At 46.2% G+C, this 6179-nt stretch overlaps 1 pseudogene; it reads right to left on the reverse strand.

Moving 5' to 3' along the window:
* Positions 1–242: 242 nt before the first annotated feature.
* On the reverse strand, positions 243–973 carry LOC110291751 (annotated as a pseudogene).
* Between the last annotated feature and the right edge of the window lie 5206 nt (positions 974–6179).

A 6179-nucleotide genomic window follows, 5' to 3' on the forward strand; every position in this document is an offset into this window, starting at 1 on the left:
TAAGACTTTTCAGTAGGGCGGTAATGGCGCACACTTTTAATCCCATCACTCAGGAATCAAAAGGCAGACAGATCTCCGAGTTTAAGGCTAGCCTGGTCTACAAAGAGTGTTCCAAAACAGCCAGAGCTGCACAGAGAAAGAAACCCTGTCTCAAAACAAACAAACAAACACCCACTCTTTTGTTTTTTGTTTGTTTGTTTTAAAGATTCAAGGTCATTATTTATTTGTTGCTCTTAAAGGACTCATTTTTGACTGGACTCAGACTTAGAAGTAGAAGCTCTCAGCGAGGACAGCCTCTTGGCAATCTGTTCCTGGTGCTTTTCTTTGGCTTCCTTCATTCTCTTGGCCAAAAGTTTAGCATATTCTGCAGCCTCCCCCTTGTTGTTCTTAGTGCGTAGCTTCTTCAGAGCAATACGTCGGCATTTGTGTTGCAGGAAGCCTGGAATAACAAGATGCTGAATCTTGGGTGCTTTGGTCCTGGGCTTCTTCTTTGTTTAAGGGCTTCCTAACAACATACTGGTGGACATCATCTTCTTTGGAGAGATTAAAAAGCTTTCGGATTCTACTAGCTCTTTTAGGTCCCCACCGACGAGGCACAGTAGTGTCTGTCAGTCCAGGAATATCCTTCTCTCCTTTCTTTCCAATAACCAAGTTGAGAACACTGAGATTAGTGTCCACAATGCATCCGCGAACAGACTTGCACTTCCTCTCTCCAGTTTTCCTTGGTCTGTAACAAGAATGCCCCTTACTCAACAGCAGGCACACTATGCCATGGGTCAAAACACCTTGCTTCATGGGAAAACCTTGCTTGCCACTCCCACCGCTGATCCAGACCACACAACCCTTCACCAAGAGCATCAGCAGCTACTTCCGTGGCCATGTGCTTCTCATAGAAGGTGCAGAGCTTGCACTTGTCATCCACCTCGATGAGCTTTTGACAGCTGGTGGCGGGGAAGGAGATGTTCAGCTTCATCTTGACACAGCTGAGCACCTGGGAGGCGTCAGGAAAAAAAGGCCACTCTTTTGTTTTAAGGACTGGGTTTTATCTATACTAAGCTGGCTGGAACTATGCAACTGCAGGTGACCTTGAACTTTTGACCCTCCTGCACTTGCCTCCTGAGTGTTGGGATTACAGCTGTGTACTACTGTGAGTTACAGCTACACCCCAGCCCCAAGAATAGCACTTTTAATATAAGTTAGGGGTTTTTTTCCCCCTAACATTTATTTATTATTTCTTTTTTTTTTTTTTTTTTTTTTTTTTTTTTTTTTTTTTTTTGGTTTTTCGAGACAGGGTTTCTCTGTGTAGCCCTGGCTGTCCTGGCACTCACTTTGTAGACCAGGCTAGCCTCGAACTCAGAAATCCGCCTGCCTATTTATTATTTCTTAAGTACACCGTAGCTGACTCCAGACAGTCCATTAAATGGCATCAGATATCATATGGAGGGTTGTGAGCCACCATGTGGTTGCTGGGATTTGAACTCCGGACCTTCGGAAGAGCAGTCAGTGCGCTTAACTGCTGAGCCATCTCTCCAGCCCCATAAGTTAGTTTTAAAAAAGGAACAGAGAAGCTTCTCATATGCTACTGGTGGGGGCTCCTGGGATAAGGGCTGGAATGGGTGTCTACATGAACATCCATTTGCTAAAATAACCATGTGACATTTCCAGTGGGGCAGAGTTGGGAAGGAGTCCACGGTGGGGCCAAGGCTGACACACAACTTGCAGCTCCGCTTCTAAATCTCTTTTCTCTTCTGCTTCCGGGCCTCAAGGAATAATCGAGAAAGAGACAGGATCAGGGCCAGTGAGTCACTAAGGAGGAAGGGGGCGAAGGCTGCTTGGAAATCCAGTTCTCTCTAGAGAGCCAGTTTCTCCCTCTTGACACATTTAATGGAAGGAATCTGAGAACAAATCACACGCTGTCTTTGTCAGGCTGAGCAGGCAGGAACCACAGACATAGTTTCCCACACCGTCTGCTCTAGCTCACAGAAAGCTGCCTCGGGACTTTCCGGTTCCCTTCTGTTGTCCCAAACTCAAGGTCAGATGTATTGCTGAAAAGCAGACAGCCCTTGTGGTCGCTGTTCATCATTAGTGGGAAAGCCGTGGAGAAGTCACCATTGATATCTGTTAGTGAAAGTCAGGCGGGCACCTGCAAGTCCTGAGTCTATGGAAACGTCACTTTCCAACTTCCGGAACATAAATTCCCCAGGGCAGAGGCTGCCTTTGCCTGTAAGGTTTTTTTTGTTTTGTTTTGTTTTGTTTTGTTTTGTTTTGTTTTGTTTTGTTTTGTTTTGTTTTGTTTTGTCTTTGCCTGCCTTTGTCTCCCAAGATTAGCTTGTTTATCTCATTCTGTTAAGAGGATCATTAAAAAGAAATTGTTCTGAATTTGTCTGGGGCTCTGATTCTCACAAATTATTTCCTGGCACCAGAATGGCTTTCTGTGTTCATTGTGTCGTTTGCTGCTGTTGCTAGCTTCGAGCCAGAGCCTTTTAGAATGTACGACCCTTGGTGCTCAATTACAGCTGAGTTTAGGGACTCGCTCACACACTTGCCTACACCCACACCCCCACCACATTTCCCACCCCTCTGCTGCCCATTCAGGGCTCTTCTGACCCTAGAAAAGTGGTGCTTAGTGATAACAGCCCAGACCGATGCTCTTCTTCGAACCACCTCTCCTCCACAGGCCCTTATAATGCTTATCTGGCAACTTGTCCGTTATGTGTGTAATACCCAGAAAATGTAAGACCTTCAGGCTCTGCGTCTTTTCTGAATGTCAAGCTAGCAAAACTAAATAGTTTTGGAATGAACAAATAACATGCTCTGGGGGATATCAAGCCGCCCCCTCGTTTGTGATAGCACCTTGGTTTAGCTTTACCCTGCCAGCCAAAGAGGAGTTCCTCGCCCTGGGAAATCGATCTCCGCTAAGGCTCTACCCCCTGAAACCCAGGAAGACTTTTCCAAAGGTAGCTGACATGGTTTCTTCCCAGCTGGATTGTTTCCTCAGGTTAGTGTGATCTGAGAGCCAGCCTGTTTCTACTGACACAAAATTCCAAAAAAATAACTGGATCTGTACGAAAATGGCCAAAGTGCACAGGGAGCCTTTGGGGGGCTGGTAATAGGCAACAGAAGGGAATAGTCTGACCTATCGCTAGGCCTCATCTCCCAAGGGCCAGCAGGTCTCTGCAAAGGTTCAGTTATCCTGGACCAGAAAGAATGGCAAATGGGCCGGGCAGTGGTGGTGCACGCCTTTAATCCTAGCACTTGGGAGGCAGAGGCCTGTGAAACTCTCTGGGTATTTTTCCCTTTTAGTTCCTTCTTCTTCATTCCCGCCTCACCCCCACCCTTTTCTTTCTTTTACTCTTTTTTTTTTTCTCAAAAGTGTCAGTGATTAATCCCAGCACTTGGGAGGCAGAGGCAGGCGGATTTCTGAGTTCGAAGCCAGCCTGGTCTACAGAGTGAGTTCCAGGACAGCCAGGGCTATACAGAGAAACCCTGTCTTGAAAAAAGAAAAGAAACGAAAAGAAACGAAAAGAAACGAAAAGAAACGAAAAGAAAAGAAAAGAAAAGAAAAGAAAAGGGCAAATGGGAGGCAACCAGAGTAGTTGGTTCTGACTATGGATCGTGATCAAGATGAACTGAAGAGCCACCATCTTTCTCTGTGAGAGTGGTAGACTGAAGAATTTGCCCCTTGGACCACATTGTGGACAAAAGGTTCTTCATTAGAGATGTCTGAACGAACATCTTGGCTGAGAAGAAAAATCAAGGAAGTAGAAAGAACGATACACTAGTTTCTCACGTTTGTGACCAATTTATAAATCCCACAGGATTTCCACAGCGTCTCCCTTAATGTCTCTATTGACCTCCTGCTGAAGGCAAGGGCTGCAGAGCGAGCTTTGTCAGGTCCTGCCCCGGCTCCCTTTGTGAAGCTGCACCTGAGCCCCATGGCCTCCTTTCCCACAGTGTCCATGGAATGTAAGATCCCCTTCCCCTGCCCAAGGCTAATTCCTTCTGCTGCCATCCTTGGGGCCTATCAATCACTCAGCAGTTAGCATCTCTCATTCAGCCGGCTTCCCCATATATTAAAAAGGTCTCTCTCTCTCCTGTCCTAAGGGAAACGAAGACCTCCCCGACCTGCTGTGATCCCTAGGTATTTACTGCGTCTCTGACTCTTCTCCTTCTCAGTCAAATTGTATGAAAGAGCAGCTACAGAGTCGGGTGCTTGTGGCCCATTCTGAGATCCTCTGCTGTCTGGTTTCTGCCTTTTGCCTCCTGTTAAAACGATTCTCTTCATAGTCAGCTGTGAGATCCGATGGGCAGTTTTCAGCCTTTATCCTTCTTGACTCTTTTTTGAGTCACTTGGTACCTTGGACTACTTCCTCCTCCTTCCCCTCCCCCTCCTCCTCCTTGACGAATTTCTCCTTCAGTGGTGTCCAGAGAAATTCCTCCTTTCAGACTCACCCCCACCCCAGTCTCTCGATCCCCCTACTCAGCAGCCTTTAGTGGGTTTCCCTCCTCTTTCTGTAGTTTAAACAGCCTGTTGAAACATCACATACATGCACATGAGTGCTCAAGTTAAATTCGTAAGCTGAGCATGCCCATGTGGCAGGTACCCAGGACAGAGGGGAGAGGGTGCCTAGCACCCCTAGACACACACCAGGCACCCTTTCTAGCTACTGTCCGTCCTCTAAAAGGCACTACTATGCCTCCTTCCAGCACCACAGATAAGTTCTGCCTGTGTTTAAATTTTATGTGAGTCCAGGCTGTAAGAGTCTCATGCTCTGTTGGCTTGGTGTGCGGGAAGTGCCTGCATTTTTTTTTAGGAGTTCTAGCTTGTTCTCATTGCTCTAAGAGAGGTGACAGAAAGAAAATAACTCTTGGGGCTGACGAGACAGTTTGGCAGGTAAAGGCGCTTGCTGCCAGGACTGATGACTTGAGTTTGATTCCTGGGACCCACCTGGTGGAAGAAGAGAATTGATTCCTGTGAATTATTCTCTGAGCTCTCTCATGTGCTATGGCACATGAGACATGCCCATATATATGTATATATGTGCAACTTTATTTTTTTCAAAGCCTATTTTCAATGATGGTCCTTAAATGCTTTAACCTCCCTTCTAACCTGCCACCCACCAGAGGTAGTAGAAAAGAAAGGATACGGGGGTAGTGGACCTGTTTAGAAATTGTTCTTTGGAGCAAATTCCATCTGTGCTGTCAGGAAATCAGCATTTTAGTTCACAGGTCAGCAGTGGCAGCTCCATTCATTTGCAAACCCTTCACGGATACACCCGCAGTCCAGTTAGGTAGTGTTGGGATCACAGCAGCAGTAGTGTGACCTAACAGGAATGGCCTGGCCTCAGTTGAATTGACACGAGTCAGCAGGAGGGACCGGGGTCAACAGGAGCACCAGGAGAAGTTCTCAGCTGTGCCTTTCTCAGCAAAGCAAAGATCAGCTAAGACAAAAGACTAACAAGCATTGCACAGCTCTCTGTACCAGCAAGCCAAGCTGAGCCTCCATCACTGTCTGTTGAGTTCTATTTGTAGTCCCTCCAAATACCACATGTCCTCCATAGGTCTTGCCTTAGCATGTGAGTCTGACTTAGCAAAACTCCACGTTAGTCTATATCAGCTGACATCATTCTGCCGATTGGCATATCCAAGGAAGCATCAAAAAGTTGGCGCATACCAGCAGAAGGGTTTGGGTGTGTCTCTTTCTATGGAGTCCCAGATGGAGCTCAACGATGCAATGTAAGGCAGACTAATACCTGCGTGCTGTGTTAGTGAAGAATCCTTCGTCATGTGTCCTTTCAAGTGCTTGCTTTAGCAAGACATCCTTTCACCTGTGCCTGCTTCAGCAAAATGCTCCTTCTCATGTGTGCCCCAGCAAAACACCATCCAAACAACTGACTTTCCAAAGAACCCTTAAGTGTCCACTACATGTATGCATAGGTAGTATATGTATATGTATATATATATATGTATATGTGTATGTATATGTATATATTATACATGTGCATGTGTATGCACACATACACCCAACAGCAACAACAATAGAATGCACTATAGTTTGTTTGTTCATCCATACTTCTGTGATGGACATTTGTAAAATTTCTGGATTTTGCTTTTAAAAAGAGGTGAAGAAGCCGGGCGTGGTGGCGCACGCCTTTAATCCCAGCACTCGGGAGGCAGAG

Source organism: Mus caroli, chromosome 3 (assembly GCF_900094665.2).
Source record: "Mus caroli chromosome 3, CAROLI_EIJ_v1.1, whole genome shotgun sequence".
NCBI lineage: Eukaryota > Metazoa > Chordata > Mammalia > Rodentia > Muridae > Mus > Mus caroli.